Raw genomic sequence first — 8241 nt, 5'->3', positions numbered from 1 at the left:
TCAAGCCACGCCCCTCATGCCCCGCCCCCGGGGTGTTGCCGGGAGGTGCGGCGCTGGGGCCGGTGCGCATGCGCCCGCCCCGTTCCCATAGCAACCCGCCGGCCAAGGGTACGTGGGGAGGGACCACCCGTATGTTGGTAGGTCACGCATATCCCTCTGCTTCACCAAGATGGCGGCCGGCGCCTCGGCCTCGTACCCAGCATAGGCTTCGCTGCGGGCCTACTAGAGGTAAAGCCGGTCCCGGCGCCCAGTGGCGCCGGCCGCGGGGGAGGGCGGCGGGGGATGGGGAGTGCCTCCGGTAAAGCGGAAGGCGGGCGCGGGCTCGGCTGTGCGCCCGGGCGGGTTCCGCTGCCTCCAACAAGATGGCGGCAGCAGAGAGACGGACTCCGGGGGCGGAATGTCTAGCGAGCGCCCGGCTCCGCTCTATGGTCTCGGCCTCTCCCATTGGCGCGGGGCGGCCACGTGCCGCCGGGCCCCGATCTGCACGGGGCGCGGGGGCTGCGCGGGGGTCGCGCTTCGTGCCTGGGCCGCCCCGGCCTTCCCCCGCCGCCCCGGCCTTCCCCTCTCCTGGCGGCGGCCGCCCTGCTCTGCGCTGGCGGTGGGGAGCGCGGAGCGGACATAAAACCCATGAGTCATGGCCCCACTTCTCCTCCCTCGGCGGCCGCCCACCCGCCAGGGGGAGTTCCCGAGCTGCCCTTGAGGGCACGGCCGCCTTCCCTCGCTTCCGGCACGGCGGCACATGCCGGCTGTGTCTGCTCCGGTTTCTCGGGGTCGGAGCTGCCGCCCGTGGCCCCCCAGGCCGGGGCTCTGGAGAAGCGGTTCAGCCTCACCTGTGGCTCTGCAGGGAGACGCCTGTGCGTGACAGTGGGGAAATTCTGCCTCTTCACCCACTTGCCGTGTGGTTTTATTGAAGGTTATTTATAGAACACAATCCAGCGATCGAGGGTTAAGTGTAGAGAGTTTGTGATCCTTGGGCCCAGCGTGGCTGTAGCTAAAACAGCTTGGCATGTGGGAACTTCCCATGCTGGCCTTCCCCAGACGGCAGGAAGGATTCCCAGCTGGATTCCCAGTTCCTGCCCCTGAAAGATGAGAAGAGAGCAGGTTGTGCTGGGAATGTTGGTAATAGCAACAGCAGTTCACTCAGAACCAGTGAGAAGAGCTAGGGTCCTTGAATTCACGCCTCTAGTTTAGAATTTGAATCCAATTCACAACTCAGTGAAGATTAGAGACGTTCACAGTCCCAAGGAGTGTGAAGGAGCTGCTTATTTTCCTGTACTGTTGTGCAATGACAGAGAAAATTCTGCACGTTGGTATGTGATGAATTCCTTTATTGCATGCTTTTTGTTTAGTAAGGCAAATGAAACAGCTGCCTGATGATTTAATCTCCATTTTTCCTATTGTTGCTGTCCAAATGCTACACAATTGTTTTCATTTAGAAGATGATTTAACGGGTAGTGTAACAGCTTTCACTTTTTTTTTTTTTTGCCTCCCAAACTAGACTGGAAAGTGGTGATGCAGGTATTGTTTCTTAGGTGGATTGGATATTCTTCCCTCTGGTAGAGGAATATACCTCAGAGGCAAGGCAGGAAAAGAAACTGTCATTTGTAGGTACGCATCTGCTAAAGCTCTATGTCTCCAGCCCTTTGTCTGTTTAGATTTAAGCTGATAGAGAAAGCAATGTTCCTGTTTGTACATTGACTTTTCATGCAGCATGGCCCAAATTGTAGGCAGGGCCACCTGCATACTTAAGCAGCAAAAAAAATTCAAGCTTTTCCTTCCAAAAAAGTCCACAGTAGTGTAGTTTTTCACAGATCGGAGTGACAGGCACAGGAAAAGCTCTTGCTAGATGTGGATGCAGCAATATCTGGAGGCCCGTAAATGCAGAGTGGAAGAGCTTTGCCACTGCAGCAAGATACAGTAAGCCTAGATCATTCTCAAAAGACAGTTTTCTAAGTGTCTTCCAAGAAGCAGCTAAGAAATATTACTCTGTGTTTGTCCTATATAAATTGTTCTGGTGTTTCACTCCTGATATGGTGACACATACTCCTGTCTTCTCCTTTGTTGCAAGTTAAGCTGATTTCTTGTTGTCCTTTTTTACGTCATCTCCCTCAGTTCTGCCTGAAAAAGGTGAAAACGTGATGACACTGCTTCTTATGTATTAAAGGTTATTATGTTCCTCATTTTTTTCATTGGTCTGACTTCTCTAGACTGAGATGATCAGGGAAGAGATTTCCTTTTGATCCGGAATTGGAATATAACCTCATGAAGTTATGTAGCATAATGGCAATAATAGTAATTTATTTTTGGTAGGATAAGGGCAGTTGTTCTCAGTCAAGTAGCAAGTCTTTTTTTCCAGTTCACATTGAGCTGCTTCTGATGACAGTGTTGTCCATTAGAAGAGAGATCTGTAACCTTGGATTTCATAGCTGTTATCAGTGGAGAGCCACCCAGACAAGCCAGCCTGTGTTGTTTACACCTTTTCAAAGACAACTGGGATGTTTTATTGGTTACAGTACTTCAGCTGATACCTTCTTTCCCAAAACATACTCTTCCTTTTGCATATAGAAGTGTGATAAGCCTCTAGAAGTGCACTTAGGACTGTGAGAATGTAGGTAATTCACCTGGGTTACTACTAGTCAGATGGTCAGAGCAGTCGGCAGTGGTGTTGAGTGTTCAAACTGAATGCAGCTGTGTGGTTGAAAAAGTTCATTCACCACGACTGGGAGGGTGTCTGACAATCTGAGCCATGAGTTTCTATGGAATATCAGATTTATGTGAAAACATCACTGGTTTTTTTTTGTTTGTTTGTTTAAGTCACTCAAAAATGGTTCAACTTGGTTTTGTATTCAGGAATTCTACAGAAGGAAATCCTCAGAGCTGTACTATGCAAATCTTATAAAATGAACCTTAAAGCAAAACAGCAAGACTCTGGCAAGTGTCCTCATGGGTGTTTTGAAACTTCCAAGCAGTACAGATGGGGTCTGGAAATGCCTTTGCACTCTCCTTGCCACCAGAAAGAGAGAAATTGTAGGTCAGGCAGTCCTGTCCGTAGCAGACAGCACAAGAAATACATGCTGTTTAGCACAATGACACCCCTCTGTAGTGTTACCTTTACAGAAATGCTGTTATACTCTTGACAAAGACACGCGCAGCTGAAGAAATTGCAATGGGAGTTTTTAAAGGGGGCTGGAAAAGGTATGTTTGCCCAGGGTGTAATGAGGGTAACTGGTCTAAGAGCATGTTACTGAGAGGCACAGAACCTCTAAAACTTCTGCAACATGGGTCTGCACAAGAATTAAGTAGGTGTTACTTGTATTAAATATAAGAACAGATGAAGAGGAGATGGGAAGGCAGAACCCAGCTGCAGGATGTGGCCTTTTTTTCCTCTTCCTGATGACCCCAACCTTGCAAGAAGGGAGCATTGGGCTGTGTTGTAGAGCGTCCTGGGGTTTGCTGGTGGTTTTCTGGTTTGCTTATTGTTTTTGCTGGGGCTTTGGTCTAGAAGCTCTTGCAGTGGAGTTCGTGTTTCCAGGAGGATGTGGTGTTTATTGTGGGCTCTGGGGCTGCGGTTGGTGGGGGATGGGGTCAGGAGGCACCAGAGCAGGTCTGTGGACCCTGGGCATTTGTGCTCTGCTTATTAAGGCAAGGGTCTAGTGTCCCAGGTTTGGGGCTTGTTTCAAGAGCTCTTTTCACTTCAGAAATTCCTAGGTTTAGAAGAATAATTTTGGGTTACAGGCTTATCCTGGAGGTGGAGTTATACCTGAGAGAATACAGCATGTGGCTTTATATTTAGCTGTCCTTTAGCTTTAAAAGAAAGACTAAAAATCTGCTGTTAAGATCTTGTGATTTACATTGCCATCATAAATGGAAAAGTCCTGCATGCCTAAAAAATCTAATAACCTTTTTAATTGTCTTCCTTCTCTGAGCTCACGTTGCCCTGTAGCTCTCGTGTGACTTCAGCAGGAGAGGATCAGCGTGAAAGAAGATGTATCAATAAACGAGGAGGAAAAGCTCTAGCCAAAGCAGGGGGAAAAAAAGCTGCTTTATTTAGAATATTTTAGGTATATAGAAGACTTCGGGTTGCTAGAAGATTTATGTGTTTAAGGTTTTAATTCTAACAAGGAAAAGTAGTCAGGCTGTGATGAGTGTTCTGGGTTTATTTTGTTTCATAAGAAACTGATGTGTGTTAAAGCTGAAGTGGTTCTTTTTTCCTTGATTTAGGTGATCTTTGGCGTTTCTACCTACACAAGCTCTGGTGTTTTCACAGGAGTCTCTCAGAAATATGAATATCCTTTCTAGCAGCTACCATATAATACAGACACTTTTCTCTGAACTTGCTGGTAGACTTCAGTTGTTTCTTACAATTCAGTTTTGCTGAATCTTGCATCTGGCAGAACTGTCAAGCGGGCAGAAAAAACAGGGAGAAACCCGAGAGAAAAGACGGACCACGAAAGGCTCGGTTAGAGGAAATCATCATGAGTTTAACTCGAATGGAAAAACAGCCCTGGAAGAAGGGAAAGGCTTGGTTCAGTAGCTGTAAAATACCAAGAAATGATGATTCACAGGAAAAGTTTTGCCTTTGAGAGGATTTAATATAGCACAGTAATATTTATGCAAACTCCCTTAAATGACGCTGTTTAACTTAATTGTAAAGTAAAATGGATTTTCTTGTTGACACAAAATGGCAGTAGTACCAGCTTCTCTTCCACTCAGCAGCACAGTGTCTGGAACTGTTTTCCACCAAGAAAGAACCATTTGGGAAAAGGTTGGGGATGGAACTGATAGTTGTGGTTTTTTTGTTTTAACGTTAATGGAAGAAGAGAAAACAAACACCCAAACAAAAACCCCAACAAACCAAATTGCACAAGTGACTTGCATATAAGCATATATCCGAGCTCGGGGTGGTTCTGGTGACAGCATCCATGCACACAGCTGGTGTGCACACCTGGCCTGGTACCTGCGTCAGAAATAGCTGTGATTGAAAATTTCTGGAAGCGAGTGCTAATACGATGACAGTTGATACTCATTTGCTGTAGCATTTTGTAGTCAGATATCCCAGCAACTGGCTAGATTTTAAGGAGGATGGACTTGGAGCCCTGTGGTGTTTTGACTCTTCCATTTCAGTGTGGAGCTGGCAGGACCCAGCTTGTCCCCGTGTTATTAAGCTGATAATTGCTTGTTGGGGTCTCCATGAAGGTGCTGTCTGACCCATATGTATTGGGGCTCTGTTTGAAAGGAAGGTTACTGGTGTCATATCTCACAATAACTGTCATGAAGCAGGTATGGCTGGTTTTTATAAAGCTAACCTCTGGCATATTTTTCTTTGGGGACTGGATAATTGGAGTAGTCTTGCATCATTCAAAGGTCAGGCTTGGTTTAGAGTTTTGGCACGTAGCATGGGCATCGCTCTCCTGTCCTTTTTCTCCCATCCCTGCTAGTTTTGCCTGACTGATATTTCAAAGGTTTTGCGGTGGTTTGCCTGAAAAAGACTTTACTTTTTTTTTTTTTTCTTTCTTTTTTAGAGGAACTCTGAACACCTTGATGTCCATTGCTTAATTCAGGTGGTACTGCTTACAGTAGTACCACCTGCTGGTTCTCTCCCTGTTGTTTCTATCTCTGCGCTTCTGGCACTGAGAATTAAACAGGATATTTCACAAAATGAACTGGATATTTGCCAAGGATAAGGGATGAACGAAGTCTATGCTGAGCATGGGATGGATATGTGGGTCAGGTTAGGAGCAAGGAAGAGAGAAAGGGTTGGAGTTAATGCAGGGAAGCCAGAGAAAGCCCTAGTAGGGCAGGACCAGGGGACGTGGACTTGCTGCTGCTTGGAGCGGCCTTGGGCGAGGAGAAGGGTGTTTGTGTTTCTCCAGTGGGCACTGGGGACTGTCTGGCCTCTCCTGCCCTTCCCAGAGCTTTTTGCTCTTTGCAAACCAGTCCCTGACTGGTTCCATTGCGCAGTAGAAAGTTGGCTGTTATCTCTGCTCAAGTGATAAAGCTGTTTGTAAACCTGCAGCAGAGCAGTTGAAAGGGAAGCCGAGAACAGGTCGTGAAGCAGGCAGGGTGAGAGTACAGATGGGAGGGTGTTATGGTTAGCCTGTTATTGCATAGGCTTTTGTTTTCCAAAGGAATAAATACTTCAGCAATTGGTGTAGCCTGTGGGGATTTAGGTGTGTGGTCTTACAAGGACCCTTGGAATCTCTGGAGGAAGCAAGGTGTACATGTGTGACCGTCACTTAAAAGCAGAGCTGGTTAAGTAGCATCGGGGAAACTTAAAAGTGAAGTTCTACACCTCCTTTCATAAATACTTTCGTGAAATTAAGATAGTGAGTTGATGGCTCTCTTGATTGTGTCAGAGTTGTGGCTAAAAATGAGAGCAAGCAGTGAGTATTTAGAGAAGTTTGAGAAATTCTAACCCCTCTGTTTGATTTGAAAACTCGTATTGCTCAGGTCACTAGTCTGTTAATCCAAAAGACAATAACAATGTGTGAGTGGAGGACTGTACAGCACAAGGTATCAAAGGAAGAAATGTGTACCTAAAATGGCACATGTACCCTTCTAGTTCAGCCCAGAGATGAGCAGGGTGGGACTGCCAATGATTCGGTTATGAAAAGAGGTTTTAAGTGTAATATTATTTGTAACAATTATTGGAAATAGTTTTACTCCGAGTTCTCGCTATCTCTCTCCTCTTTTATAGCAGGCTTAGAGTGGCCTTGCAGATTTGGAAGAGAAGACCGTCTGGATTTTTCACTGTCAGTTTAGATCACCGTGATGTGATTTTGTCTAACACACCAAGAGCCTTTTGCTTGGCCTAGTAGAGATCAGGAATTAGTGTTTGTCTGTGGGTGTGCTGAGCCCCTGTTGCATGTGCTGTGAAAAGGACAAAGGGAGGGTTGTGCTTCAACAGCAAGAGTCCTGTCATTGCTCTTAACAAGTGGCAGTTGGAATCAAATGTTTACTTTAATGCCTCTTCAGAGGAATTGTTGCCAAACCGAAGATTTTTTTCCCAATTTAAAATTGTTCTCTCCCTCTCCAAAGAAAGCACTAGCTTCCCTGCAAGTTTCATTATTTTATTCTTTGAGGGTTTTGTTTGTCATAATAATTCTAGCTCTTCTGAATCATATTTTCAAGCTGCTTATTGTATCTGAAAGGTAGAAGTAAAGAGAAAAGATCTACAAAACTGGAGAGTCTTGTGTAGCCGTGTGACCCGGGGAACTGGAACTCGGAGAAAAGTTATCAGAGTGCATAGGAAGTTTGTAGAAATGAAGCTCCAACATTCTCCTAAGTCTTTGTTATCCAATAAACGCCAGTAACTGAGGAATCTTTAAAATCTTTTAAGGAGCCATGAACAACCTTGCTTTCCTTTTTTTTTTTTTTTTCCTCCCATTTTTTCCATTTGCTGTGTATATTTACCTAATTGAGTCTGTGAACAAAGAAGTGGTTGTCGTCTTTATAAACAGCCATAAGCAGTTCCTTAAATTCTGCCCTGTGAAGCGTCAGCCTGCAAGTACCTGCTGAGGGCCTTGGGAAGCACGGTGACGCTTCCAAGCTAAGGGACACAATCAGCTTTGAATTTTCTATATATAAGATGGTTAATGTGAAAAGGGGTTCAGCACTTTCAAGTCCCTTCCCTTTCCAAGCTACGTGATACATAGCGCATGAGAGCTTCTGACAACAAAAAAAAAACAGAACACCCCACCTGGTCACATGTTCATTTTATATTGCAATTACAAAGGCAGAGGGAACAAGAGACACTGAAAGGTGAACAAAAAACTCCAGCTTCGTAGCCAAAGGAGGATGAAGCAAAAGTTTGCTTTTGAAGAGCAGAAAGGAAATAGAGTGCGCTTTGTTCTGCAGTGTCTCCTCAATCCGCACTGCTTTGGTAACTGATATTGAACTGCAAGTGTCAGAGCTGGCTTTGGGGAGTAACTTTGAGCTAGTTGTTTGTGGGAGATTTGTTCAGTAGTGCAGGTGGGACAGAGAGCAGTGCCACGGCTCCCTCACCTGTGGATGGTGAGCACACAGTGAGGTGGTAACTGACATTAAAAAGCAAGTTCATATCTGCGTAAAGAGCCCAAATTGAAATTAAAGGTTCTGACTGCAAGTGAGAAACCTTGTTCGCTGTTAGGATAGCCAGGTATTGGAATGGGTTGCCCAGAAAGCTTGTGTAGCTCTGAAAGTTCTCAAGACCTTCTGAAGAAATCCCCGAATGCTCTGGTCTGACCCTGTGTCGTGCAGGAG

General features: G+C 45.8%; 1 protein-coding gene across 2 annotated transcripts in view; it reads left to right on the top strand.

Moving 5' to 3' along the window:
• The first annotated feature begins 69 nt into the window (after positions 1–69).
• Positions 70–8241, top strand: part of HDLBP (high density lipoprotein binding protein) — a 41130-nt gene continuing 32958 nt past the window's right edge. For both annotated transcript variants that reach the window (XM_080349885.1, XM_080349887.1), the window contains exon 1: positions 70–228. The gene's annotated coding sequence lies outside the window, so the exon portion shown is untranslated. The remainder of the gene's footprint in view (positions 229–8241) is intronic.

Source organism: Nesoenas mayeri (assembly GCF_963082525.1).
Source record: "Nesoenas mayeri genome assembly, chromosome: 9".
NCBI lineage: Eukaryota > Metazoa > Chordata > Aves > Columbiformes > Columbidae > Nesoenas > Nesoenas mayeri.
This window is presented reverse-complemented; position numbering and strand designations above follow the sequence as displayed.